The sequence below is a fragment of the Aythya fuligula genome, chromosome 2 (genome assembly GCF_009819795.1).
Source record: "Aythya fuligula isolate bAytFul2 chromosome 2, bAytFul2.pri, whole genome shotgun sequence".
Lineage (NCBI taxonomy): Eukaryota > Metazoa > Chordata > Aves > Anseriformes > Anatidae > Aythya > Aythya fuligula.
In genome coordinates, this window is record NC_045560.1 from 63133344 (window position 1) to 63147796 (window position 14453).

General features: G+C 41.3%; 1 protein-coding gene across 4 annotated transcripts in view; it reads right to left on the bottom strand.

Annotated features, from left to right (window-relative positions):
* ELMO1 (engulfment and cell motility 1) overlaps positions 1–14453 on the bottom strand; it is a 313771-nt gene that overhangs the window by 45861 nt on the left and 253457 nt on the right. The gene's annotated exons all lie outside the window — the stretch shown is intronic.

The following is a 14453-nucleotide window of genomic DNA, read 5'->3' on the forward strand; positions in this document are numbered from 1 at the left end:
ATGTTTGCTGGGCACGTGGACTTGTCCTCCCTCAGTGCTGTGCTTTTCCTGAGGCACTTTGCTTCTCCTCAGGCAAAAGCCATGCTTGAAACATGCCACATGCATAACAGCAGTGCCCCTATCGCTCTCCTTCCTGTTGTTCCTTCTCTGAAATCAGAAAAGCAAAGCTGCTATTCTGAATGAATGTTGCATAAGTAGGTGTGACAGAGATGTGTAATTTTTTTCTTCCTTAATCATGAGGAAATTTGTTTTCAAGTGCAAACTTGGCACACACATTGGTTGTACAAAACAAGTGTGGCTGCAGCACTGACATCTCTGACACAGACGTGGATGCCCTGCTGAGCAGCCTCGGTTTGTAAAAGAGTTTCTCTTTGGTATACAGAGAACATTTTGTTCCCAAGGACTGCAAAATATCTTATCCTAAAGGAGCTCAGCAGTGTGCGCCACAGGTTTTTCCCCTTCGTTTTACATTTCCTTGATAGAGTATAACAAGCTTCAGGCTCCACTGGACAGAAAACAGAATGCTAGACAGGACAGACAACTCTCCATTTCAAAGAGTTTATAAACCTGCATATTTAAAGACATCTTTCAGACTTACTAAATTTACTGCTTGGAAGGAGCAGGTGTTAAATTTCCAGTTTTCATCTTATCAGAAGCAATAAGAGGGGAAAGCTTTTCCATTCCTGAGATGCTCAAAGATTTGCCCAGCTGAGACCACTTCTTACTTTAGACTTCTGAGTACAATGTAAATGTGTCTAAGTACAGCTTAGAAGGAAATCTGTTCTGTGCAAGCACATTTCTCTCCATACTTGTAACTGTGCCCTACAGAAGCCAAGATGGCATCTGTGTGAGGCACAAGAAGGATCAACTTTGATGTTATCACTTGTCCTCTACCAGAAATCTCCATGATTTTATCCAACCATCCCATCTGCACAGGTAACACAAATAACTCGTATTTTGGTTAACTTAACTGGTTAAGCAATATTCCCTGTATCTTTACAGAAACAATAAGCAATAATGTTTTCTTTCACTTCCACTTAGAAGGAAACCTCCAAACAGAGGTGGACATCAAGCCTAAGTCCATCCCAAGAGAGGCAAAGATCAGTCTTGATCTAGTAACAGGTTTCCTAGACAACAGAATAGCAGAACTTGAAGGTCCCCTCTCATCACATAGCTTTGTAGGCCTGGAAACAATGAGGCCAAGGGCATTAAAAGACTGTGATTCCTGACTTTTAAGGGCTGGCAGTGCTTACCTCAAGTCATGCAGAGTCAAGAGGCATTAAAATGACAATGGACCCCAGGACATTTGGATTGGACATCAATCAGGCAGACTGCTTTCTAGTCACAGGCATGATTTTAGTCACATGTATTTTTAAACTTCCTAATTCCCCACAGAAATAGGATTTTGATAACATACACGTCTTTCCCAGAGTGGCATTAAGATTTTATAACCACTCCTGTAAGTGGACTGCATAATTTGATCGTGGCTTCATCCCTCCTGGACAGAGGGGCCCTGGTAAGCTCATGCAGAACCACTTATTTGCTGTACTGTCACACACATATCCTTTACGTACACAACAGACTAATGGTAGATGGTAGAAATATCTAGAAGGTGTAAGAAAAGAAGAGATGAAAGGCAAAAGGCAAAGTGAGTTCAGATAACTTAGGTCATTCAGCTTATCTGCTTGCTCACCTAAAGCTGCACTACTGCAAAGGAGCCCATTCCCCCACTGTATATCATGAGAACTAAAGTCCATAAATATAGATAAGCTTTATACCTTGCAGGATACAGTAATCATTTCACATGACTCCTCGTCCATGCACTTGGGAAATTCAGAAAATATCAGAAGGAAGGACAGCTTTCATCCTCATCTGTGCTGGAGAATCGCCTGAAGCATCCCCCGACAGCTGGGGCAACCTGCACTCAGCTATGCTGTGACTCGGGTTCCCATAGTTGCACGAGGGTGAGTGGAAAAGGTCACTAAAGGGGATAGGTATGGTTTAAAGTACAGGTATACCTCAGTTGGGTAAACAGGTGAGATACTGTGACAACCTTGTCTATATGCAGCACTGGTACATCTATGCCAGTTTTCCAGGCCCCACCTTGCTCATGTCCAGACACCACAGACTGTTGGTATGTACAAGGCATTTCTCTCTCGGCCCCTACAGCTCCTGTTCATGTGCGATAGCATCAATAGGCAGCAGCGAAATCATTTCTTCTCTCAAGCACATGGCAAATCCTACCCCCTTTCAGCGCCAGTTCTGCATGACATCAATCCTCCTTTCATCAGTCCCATGGTGCTCTCCTTTTGCCCTCCTCCTGGGAATTGCCAGGGTTCCATAATCAATTGAGCAATGGCTACATATCACTATTTGCGGCAAGTATTTACCCCAGCTGGGCCCAACAACAGCCAATCCCCATCCTTAAGAAAGCTGGTGGCATTACCTCAGTCAGGGAAGGAAATTTGGGAAATTTGGCTGCTCTGGGGAAACTTAGAAAAAAGACCCTGTCACAAACGTGCTGCCAAGCCACCCTGCTTATTGCAGCAGACAAATTACCTCCTGATTAATTCTGTCCCAACAAAAGTCTGCAAGGGCTGCCAGGCAGCAGCAACATTTGTTTAATCAGAGCCTCTGGAAAATTAAACGCTTTTGGTGCCTGGGATAGATATCACTTTCCTCCCCCTCTCTTGCTCTCTTCCCCAACCACGGAGTCAGAGCCATTCTCCTCCTCTGCAGCACTGTGAAGAATGGAATACAGATGAACAATTTAGAGCCAATAAATCAATCTTGTTTTACTTATTCTTGCTTCTTCCATGGCTTTCCTCCCACTGCTGTCCCCTGCCATACAAATACACATACATATAAATACTGCTTTGGCTAGGTCAGCGTGTTTTTTTTTCACCTTTTGTCCCACAGCAGATAACAAATTAACCTCATCAATAGCAAGACTCCCACCATGCCTTCTGCACGCTGGCTGTTACTACATTGTCTGCCTTCACACTGGCCTCTTGTGAACTGAACTCCCACTTGGACACAAAGGACAGCTATGAATTTTACGGTGTACTGCCCCCTTCTAAATAGATCTGTCTTTATAAAACACAATGTTTAGATAAGACCAATCAAGGAAGACTGACTTGGGGAAGATGCAAGTAAAAGGTTTTTCCTAATGCTCTTTGGAATACCCGTCTGGTAGGAGATCTGGGGAACACAACTGGCTAATTTGATTGCAGAATATGCCCTGCAAGGCTGTGCTGCACAAAACTATCATACTTTTGAGAGAGAGTCACGAATTGTACTTCAGTTCTAGTTGAAAATTAAGCAATTATTTTGTTGCTAAAATAGAAATATTCCATCTTTTGCTCTTTGTTGTGTGTGTTAAGAAAATCACTAGCAAAAAGCAGTTGCTTTCTCCATCCTCCCAGTAAGAGAAATAACCTATATCTGGGCTTGGAGGGACACAAAACACACCCAGCTTGGAAAGGAAAGGATTTTGCTTTTGAGGGGGGAAGTAAGGCAGATGAGAGTAATGGGGATCCACAACTTGCTAAAGAGCTGTTCACAGCAAATAGTGGGAATAGAGACATTTGTTTCTGTCAATATGGAACCTATCCCAGGGGCTTTTATGATGTTCTTTTACCAACTTGTTATGCCTTTTTTTTCTTTTTTTAAAGTCCTAAATTGCTATTTCATTTTACACATCTATCATTAAATGAATATAATAAATGAATTTAATGAATAAAATTAAATGAATTAAATAAAAATGGGGTATGTCACAGATATGTCCACAGCACCCTAATTCAGAAAGAATTAAAATAGAATTTACAGCGATTTTTACTGCGAGAGAGTTGTTATGAGCTCCTCAGGAAGGAAAGGAATGCACAGATCTGTTCTTTCTGTGCAACCTCAAATGTGTCAGAGCAGTAAAATAAATGATGCTATTTCAGGCATATTGTGCTGTATTATTTTTGGTAGTTCCCAGCAGTTTGGTAAAACAAGAAACATGAACCAACACCATGAGAGGTTCTGTTACACTTTCTATAACCAGTACCACACACGAATTTTTGCCGGTGATGACAATATTTACGATCTCAGGTGTATGATTGACATGTGCTTATTTTATTGCTGTCACCAGAGATATCTGCAATAAGAAAATAATTCCAGATAGCAGTTCATCTGAAATGTGGGGATGTGGCTTTGTAAACATGACAGGGAGCACCAAGGCCTGTATGTTAATTGTTGTAAAGGTCGCGTTAACAAACTTCAGTGGGCACTGGTGAGGGACACTTCAGCCAAAAGCTCCTTATGCTTGCTAGCAACTACACAGATTATATATGCACCAGAAGTGTACAGTCCTCTCACTCATAAACACAGAAACTGGAGAAGAAAAAGGAGAAAAAGGAAAGGAAAATCACAACGGCAAAGAATTCCCACAGGAGAGACATATCCACTGGGCAAAGTGATGATCACTAAATCACATTATAGAGCAGGACTGCCCTAATTTTTAACATTTTCTGCTACAACTGCTATAATACATTTAGCAAAACTCTCTTTTGGACTAAATATGCTTAGCTCTACTGAGTACAATCAATGGCATTAATTTATTCCAACAAAGTTCTGGCCAGTTTTTAAGGGATCAGCTAAAAGTATGTTATCTACTTTGTAGAGGCTTTGCTACAAGTATAAGCAACCACACTGAGGGAAAACTCTAGGGAACAGGCCACAGAACTTTGTTTTATATTTATGCTTTCAACAGGAATGCCATGTCAAATATATCTTGTTGTAAAAATCCTTTTCTTCCTGTCCTTGTCTGACCTGAAATTGCACCCAGCAGGTGAACGAGGCAAGCATCTTCTCTTTTGCAGCCACTGTTAATGTCCAGCTATGGCCCATGTTCCAGAGCGCTGTGGCCAAAGGAAAGGGAAAATTGACTACCTCTATTACAGGAGAGCAGACCAAATTTTGCTCTCTAGCTTAAGAAAATCACAGTGCAATGCATACTAAACTCTACTAAACTCTTTTTTTTTTTTTTATTTTATTTTATTTTTAAAACTATTATATTAGCTGCCATAGCCTAATTTCACCTTCTCCAGTCTTCTTTGCAGTTTGGCATACAAGATTCAGAGCTTTTAATTTCTGAAGGGACCATTAGATCAACTAGCCTGATCTCCTCCCTAAAAAGGTTGTTTTATTCTGGAGTTACATATGCACTGAATAGATCTCTAATACATCTTGGACTAGCATCTGGCTAAGATTTGCAGACACTGAGAGTTAGGGAATCCACCACTTATATGACTAATTTAAACAGCCTTTGTATCTCCATTCTTCTGATTCAAAAATAACCCCTAAGAGCTTATAATGGGCTTCTGCAATTGTATTCAACAGAAATGAAGTGGCAAAAATGCACGAAAACTAGGAAAATTATAACAAAATGGAAAAAAAACTTGACATTCTGGCCTAAGGATTTAGGAATGATCCTAATCAAATTTCTCTCCTTCGCATCCATATATATTAACTTATGGCTCCATGTCCTAAACTGTGTACAAGACGATTCCCAAATAATTCCCTTCTCCCTAGTCATAATTGCCTACAAGAAGAACGGAGTCTTCTGTGAGGAAAGGAGGATCATTAAGACTTTTGCAATTATGTAGCCACAAATTCATAACATCACTTTCCTTACCATATGCGCAATAGTAAAATTAACCTGAAATAATCTTAACAAGGATTATTAGGCAGGGTTAAAAACATCAATAACAACAACAAAAACAATTAATGCCAAGCTGTACCATTAAGTACTGAAACCCATTAATTTTTATTTTGGGTGTAGGAAATGCATCCAGATGAAGATATTTGTCTAAAGTCCAAATTATAGAACTGATTAGCAGAAAGGAATTGATACATACCTAGACACATGGCACATATAACATGCAGGGCCCAATTTAGATACTTTTAAGACTTAGCCATAGGTGGGAGTGCATTCATGCTGAAAGCGTGGTTTTACTGTGGGAACATATTCAAGATGCAGATGCTGCCTTAGGCAGCTTTTCTTCCCACACAAATCCCTCTTTGCCAACACTTGAATCAATCTGCATGGATGCACAGTGCTGAGATAGAGTAATGCAGGTTCACACATGCTTCTTACATTTGCTGCAAACCTGCTCTGTAACATCCTTCTCCTGATTCTTTGCTACAAAAGTGGCATGGTGTGTTTTCTCAGGTTAGATAGTCGTCAGAGTTTTGGAGGATTGTAAAATGAACCTCAAAATCCAAAACTGAGCTAGCTGCAGTTTTTGCCCATACACCTGCAGATTCACTAAGTGGTTGTGTGAGCCAAGTCAAAGCATGTTAATAACATGACTGGCAGTGGGCATTTCACACTGTGTATGGAAAAATGTAGGTCTGGAGCCTGATGACATAATAATGTGCTTGAATCGCTTTGCTCTGCTTAGAGAGAACTTGATAGATAGATTGGCTCTTGACAAATCCCAGCCATGATTTGTCAAATGTCTAAATGCCCAGAGACAAAATATAGGTACATATATATTTGTGTTCTCTAATGTAGGTATCACTTTCAATATGCCACATTCAAATATGCTATCTGTGCATCCACCCTTACCAGATGTACACTTTTTTTTGTGTTCCTGTTACTATTTTGCAATATGATTTTCACTCTTCAGATACCAAACTACTGTCTATACTCTCAGCATTTCTTCCTTCATTTGAGATTTCCAAGACTGTTTTTGGAGCTCATGGAATCCTAAAAAAAAAAAAAAAAAAAAAAAAAAAGCACCACAATGTGCTGCCAAGTAAGTAACCTCTTGACATTTTCACTCATGTATCAATCCTACCAGTTTAAAGTCTATTCCACAAGCTTCCCAGGAAAAAGGGCACACAATTTCCCTTCCTACCCACTCCACCATCCTGTTTCTGCTGCCTAGACCAAATACATGAGAAAGAGAGAACTCTCCCAACCGTCATCATGTTTTTTATGTGATGGTATGTTGCCACATATGCTGATTGCCAAGTAAGCAAGGAACATACTGTCCATGCTGAAAAAAAAAAGGTGTATTTTTGATTCGACAAAAAATAAAGTAGAACACATACATGAGGAAGCAGAACTCACAAGGCAGCTGTACAGGAGCTCCATATGAGTGGCACTGGACTGCCTCTGAGGCAAAGTCTTGGGTCCTGGCCTCTTGACTTTTATGCCCTTCCTTCAACATGCAGGATATTATAGAATCCACTGTTTCCCATGGTGTAAATGGAGCCCAGCAAATGTTCAACCACTTAGATGACTGAATTCTGTGGAGTCCCGCTAATTCTCACTATAAATTCATTATGAATATTTAAAAAATAGGTTTAAGTTTATGAAAATATGCAAACTACAGTAAACAGATATCAAAAATATACTTATCTGGGCATACAGACGAGGAAAGACCTTGAACCACGCTCTGTAGCACATACTGCCGCCCAGCAGTCATGAGAGTACAACTTCACCTCTCAAGGCCAACAACTAGCCTCAACTAGCCAACAAATGGTCAGCTTCCTGAAGCACTATGAAAGATTGGAACTCATTAAGGAGGAAAGATGAGATGCAATGTAATCTTTCTTAACTATTTTTTTCTTAAATAATTCTTGCTTACTGAACTTGTATTACTTTCACTAGTGAGCACCCCTAGTGTCGTGTTCCAGAAAACCAACTAAGCATCATTATGTTTCTTGTTACTCTTGAAAAGATTTTTGTGGATTGAGCTTACAGCTGACATGGCTTGCATATATGATAGATTCCTATTGTTCTAGGATCCCTAGGAATAACATTGTTTGACTCCTCTTTAAAAAAAAAGATGAATAGAAAGCATGTGCTGGTTCTGTAACTGATAACTATGTTTCTGTCTTAGCGATAATGTACAAGTGACTTTTACCTTTATTCATGAGCACTGAATCTCCTATTCAAAGTCTTTTACATAGTCTCATATCCAATCTACTGCTCATTGCTCTCCATCTCTTTTGGCATATGGAGCAGATTAGCAAACACTTGTCATTTGCCAATTTGAGGAGATCTGCTGTGTAGCTGTCTGGACTGTGACCCACGTTTCCTGCTTTATTTTTTGCAGTTCCCTATGACTGCAATAGCCTGCACTCAAACATAGGAATGCATTTGTAAGCAATCCGCTTATAAAACCAGATCAACAGAATTTTGGAGAATCCATGTTTTTGTTCCTAAAAACATCATCATTACAATTCACATGATTACTATACCTGAACTATAACCAATATCAGCCTATCAGAAAATGGAGTATTATTCACATCCAGGTTACTTGAGATGCTGTTCTACTTCAAGTGTCACTTAACACAGACTTAATGTATCATGCCAAAGGGCAGCCTTCACTTTACTAGTAGACATTCTGCTTCATTTTCCTCATCCCAGGGAGGACTGCCAGTACTGAGTAGGGGACAATGTTCCTTCTGGGTGCAGCTGGCATCATGAGCTGTTAGAGAACAGTGGGAACATATAACCTGGAACAAGTAGCTAAAGTCTGTAATGAACAAAAGGGCAAATTTTGCAGTCAAATTTACCCAGACACTCTGATTTTAGTGAGACTATCCAGAAAAGTAAAGGAGTTTATCTGAATGGATTGGTGCTCAACTGCTCTTAGCACATAAGTACTCTGTGAAGGGAATAATTGGGAGGAAATTAACAAAACCAGAAGAAGGCGACATTTTGGCTATATATCAGACAAGTAATGTCAGGTTGTGGAATCATCTTCCAAGACAAACAGAAGAAACAGCCTAAGCTACTTAAAAATTAACTGCAGAAGTTACATGGTAAGTTCCATGCTCACTGAGGACTGGGCAACATGACCCAAGAAACCTTTTGTCATCCACAGTGAACATAATTCTATCCTGATTACAGATGTAAAACATATTAAGCTTATGTAAAAATGTAATTAATTATATTCTACTTTGGGTACATGGCTTATTTAATGGGATGTCTCCAAGGAAAGCAATTTAGTAGTGCAGCCAATAACATTGTCAGCTGTTTAACTGGGACAGATTAGCATAAATTCAACTTAATAGGCACATGTGTAGCTTAGACCAAGTAATTGTACATCACAGTACAATTCTACAATCCAGAAGTTTTAAAACCACTGCATTAGCCTACAAAGTAAGTACATAAATGAAATACCTGACCAACAGAATGTGTTGTTTTAATTGCAGAGGTGTATTTTTCATTTCTATCATATTTCTTTGATATATTTCCTTGCTATTTCAAGTCTTTTTAAATCTTTAATATTTTCATAGTCTCTTTGGTATAAGCATTTACCCAAATGAGCAACTTTCTGCCTTGCAAGAACTGTTTCATTACTGTATTGAAACCCATGCCATGTTATCACCCCCATCTAAAAAAAGGTGGTGGATGACTGCTGCACTTCAGCAGTCTCCCAGACGTATTCAGATTCTGATACAATTGCTTCTAGTAATCCTCTCTAAACTATGGAAAATTACAGTACCACATTTTCCAGATGTTCCTGCTCCTCAGCAAGATGAAAGAGCCATCCAAATATTACTCTGTCAGCCCACAGATCTGGACAAATATTACTATTTTCTGTAGAGAAAAGAAGGGGCCTAGGCTTTGTTTAATGGCATGAGCAATCCGTTAAGAACCGGTGATCCAGAACCCAGAGAAACACATTACTGTAAGAATGACTCAAGAAGTAATCATCAAAACATACTCACAAATACAGCACAGAAAGGCATTAATTCAAAATGACTTATCACCTCATAAAGTCACCATATAGAACAAGCCATGTGCTGGGGCATCTGTGTAGTCTGCTACCTGTCTCCTATGCCAATCCTTGTTGGAAAAGTTTTTCATGCTCTAAGTCATTATAGGAAAGTTTTCTTCTAACCTTAGATGTGGACACCCGATTTTCTGCAGCCTGGCAGTATCAGATTCCGTACAGTTAACTTTTAATAGTCAACACGTAGGTTGTTGATGTAATTTTTGTATCTATTTTTCCTCAAGAACATGACAGCCAGAAGTCCAGTCTATGAATGACTATGGAAGACAATGATCAATGGTATCTCAAGCTTACTCTTCAATAAACCCCTATTTGTTCTCCAGATTAATCACAGATGACCTTGGAGATAACATGGTGATGGCAGGGGAGTCTGTGGCCTAGGTCTGCTAAGGATGGCATAAACAAATACTCATGTTTTCAAGAGTAGGGTATCTCTACAGAGAAAGCACATGAAAGACATCACTCTCCTTCTCTCCTGAAAATCACTAGCAGGAGACAGAGTTAAAAGGGGTTAGGTTTCAAGTATTTATAGGACTCTCACAACATGCCTGTGACTTCTAGCTGCCACGATGGGAGGACAAGGAGTACCTGCAGATCCCATGTTACATCTGCCCAGCCTATGTGGATGTCATGGATCTGGTCATGGAGCTGGTCATGACACTCGACCCCAAAATCTAGGCACCTAGTTAGGTCCCACAATGACTACAAATAGTACTCAATTTCCTGATAACTACTTCTGAGGTGCTCAGGGGATCTTGGAAAGAGACACATCCCCTTGTAATAGAAGACCAGATCTTTAAAAACCCAGAACCAAACCAGAGTATGGTGGCATGCTAGAATATTATACATTTCCTCATTTTATAAAAATGTTATACACAAACTTTTACTTGAAAGCAACACTAAAAAAAATAATAATAATAATAAAAAAAAAACACTGTGAACATGAGGTTCTGAAAAAACAAGAATGTCTCCAAAGCAATCTTTGGATTGTATCCCAAGACTCATCTTACTCTGGGTTATCCACAAGGTATTACAGTATTTCAAGCACCCTCTCACCCTAGGTCATTGAAAAGAGATTTCACTGTCTTCCATGTTTACCTGTAGACTGAATGGCCGACTACCGTACTCCTGAAGAAGAGGTATAATGGGTAGGTTAAATAAGTTAAGTGAGGGGGAAAGTATACAGATCTGCAGTGGTAATTTAATACCCTGCCAAACAGGACAAGAACTTGTAGGATTGGTCTATACCACTTAAAAATTCAGAGTAGGGAGTGGATCCATTTAACTGAATCAGGAGAAAAACATACCAAGTAAGTAATAATTCCGTGTTCGTCTGTTTCTTTCCAGGCTTGAAAGTTATGATAATTCATAGCATACAAAATAGGTTATAGGCAACAGATGTTAAGTGCAAAAGACCCCTGAATTAAATGAATTTAAGGTTCCTTCCAATCCAAACCATTCTGTGATTCTGTGAGTTTTGCTTTAGTGTCACAACCTACCCTCCAAGTCTATATTTTTACCATTTATCATCTGACAGGTTTCCAGCTGCTGAGTTTCTATTATCACTTAAGCATTTCATTTTTTTATAATTATTTTCCAAATCAGGATGACCAATCTTTAATTGTACATTTGTATAAATATTCAATCAGCTCACAGTATGTGAGATTATGTAGTTTAGGACACAATTTCTGGTAAGCATTTAATTCTTTCAAATCGTATTACATTTTAAATAAAAACTATAGCTGAAAAATCAGGCTTCTATCCAGATGTGATTAAAAACATCCTGAAAACAACTGTTTTTAAAATTATAATCACAAATTACTTTTACAAGGACTTTGGAAAGAGGGTAAAAGCAAAATGTGTACGTGCCTGCGTGCACATTCATATGTGTGAGATATTTTTTAAAAATGCCATGAAAACCCTAAACACCTTATTTGCTCATCCTTCACAAAAATCACATATCCGGATAAATTGGAAGTCAATCCATAGAGAAACATGAGGAACCACACTGTGAGGTGTACTTAAAATAAAACAAACAAAAAAATTCAACTGTTTCTATTATAAACCAGTTTCCATTATAATACTATCACTATTCTGGGCAAAAGTAATTTAAGTGGGTGAAGCAGGACTGGGAACAATACTTGGAATTATTATTTGAAGTCAATTGATGTAACCTGCCAGTTGGCTTTAGCCATGGCATTGTTTTTTAAACTTCGAATAAAAATACAAATCTGTATTTTTTCCTTCAAAAATGTTGTGAAGTGTTACCTAAATCCAGGTCTCCTTAGGCTTCAAGCAGTTACAGAAAACATTAAAAAAAAAAGTATATCTTTGTGAAAATCCCCCTCACCTTTGCCTTGAAATTGTAACTACTTCAAGTTCAATTTAGAACATTAGCAAGGAGTAGTGATTTCTGCATTTCCTGTACGATTTCTGCATTTCCTGTATGACATTTCCTGTCCCATACGATTGCGTGTGTGAGGTGCGAGCAGGTGGGTGACCTGGTCCGCATGGTGGCGGAGCTCAAGGAGGAGGTGGAGAGGTTGAGGGACATCAGGGAGTGTGAGCGAGAGATAGACTTGTGGAGTAACTCCCAGCAGGGCCTCAAGGAGAGGTACCGAGGTGAGACACCCCAAATGGGGGTGGACCCCCTGCCCTGTAGCCGTAGGGCAGAGGGGGGGAATCTGGGACTTGAGGAGGAATGGAAACAGGTCCCTGCTCGACATCACAGGCGATGCCCTCCCCTTCCGGCCCCGCCTTCCCAGGTGCCCTTACGCAACAGGTTTGAGGCCCTGGAGCTCAACAGACCAGTAGCTGAGGAAGAGGTAGCAAGTGTTCCCAGGAGGATGCCTAGGGCGAGGAGGTCGACTCCACACCTCAGGACTGCCTCCATCAAGAAAGACAGGAGGGTTATTGTTGTTGGAGACTCTATTTTTAGGGGAACAGAGGGCCCTATTTGTCGGCCTGACCCTACCCGTAGGGAAGTCTGCTGCCTCCCTGGGGCCAGGGTCAGGGACGTTGCCAGGAAGCTTCCCAACCTGGTACGCCACTCTGATTATTATCCTCTTTTGATAGTCCAGGCGGGCAGTGACAACATTGAAGAGAGAAGTCTGAAGGCTATCAAACGAGACTTTAGGGGGCTGGGTTGGTCAGTGGATGGAGCGGGAGTGCAGGTGGTGTTTTCATCCATCCCTACGGTGGCAGAGAGGGGTACAGAGAGGACACGGAAAGCCCACCTGTTAAACACGTGGCTCCGGGGCTGGTGCCAACGCAGAAATCTTGGGTTTTTCAATCATGGGGCACTTTACTCAGCACCTGGCCTGATGGCCACAGATGGGTCCCTATCTTTTAGGGGAAAAAGGATCCTGGGCCAGGAGCTGGCAAGGCTCATTGAGAGAGCTTTAAACTAGGTAGGAAGGGGGATGGGGCTGAAGCAAGGATTGTTGGGGCTGTGTCAGGGGGAACAATGGCAAGGCCGGCGGATAAGGCAATGGCCCAGCTGAAGTGCATCTACACCAATGCACGCAGCATGAGTAACAAACAGGAGGAGCTGGAAGCCATCATGCAGCAGGCAGGCTACGACTTGGTTGCCATCACGGAGACGTGGTGAGACCAGTCTCATGACTGGAGTGCTGCAATGCCTGGCTATAAGCTCTTTAGAAGGGACAGGCAGCACAGAAGGGGTGGTGGTGTGGCTCTCTATATTAGAGAGTCTTTCGATGTTGTAGAACTCGAGGCTGGGAATGACAAGGTTGAGTCCCTTTGGGTTAGGATCGGCAGGGACAACAAGGCTAGTGTCCTGGTCGGGGTCTGCTATAGACCGCCGAACCAGGAAGAGGAGACGGATGAGGAGTTCTATAGGCAGCTGACAGAAGTTGCGAAATCTTCAGCGCTTGTACTCGTGGGGGACTTCAACTTCCCTGACATATCCTGGAAGCACAACACAGCCCTGAGAAAGCAGTCTAGGAGGTTTCTGGAGAGCGTGGAAGATAGCTTCCTGACGCAGCTGGTTAGTGAACCTACCAGGGGTGGTGCCCCGCTAGACCTTCTCTTCACAAACAGAGAAGGACTGGTGGAGGATGTGATTGTCGGGAGCTGTCTTGGGCAGAGTGACCACGAAATGGTGGAGTTCACTGTTCTTGGCGAGGCCAGGAAGGGGACCAGTAAAACCGCTATATTGGACTTTCGGAGGGCTGACTTTGAGCTGCTCAGGACACTGGTTGGTGGAGTCCCTTGGGAGGCGGTTCTGAAGGGCAGAGGGGTCCAGGAAGGCTGGGCGCTCTTCAAGAGGGAAATCTTAATGGCACAGGAACAGTCTGTCCCCATGTGCCCAAAGACGAGCTGGAGGGGAAGAAGACCGGCCTGGCTCAACAGAGAATTGTGGCTTGATCTTAGGAGAAAAAAGAGGGTTTATAATCTTTGGAAAAGTGGGCAGGCCACTAGGGAGGACTTTAAGGATGTAGTGAGGCTGTGCAGGGACAAAATTAGGAAGGCCAAAGCTCATCTGGAGCTCAATCTGGCTACTGCCGTTAAAGATAACAAAAAACATTTCCATAAATACATCAACAAAAAAAAGGAGGACTAAGGAGAATCTCCATCCTTTACTGGATGCGGGGGGAAACTTAGTTACAAGAGATGAGGAAAAGGCGG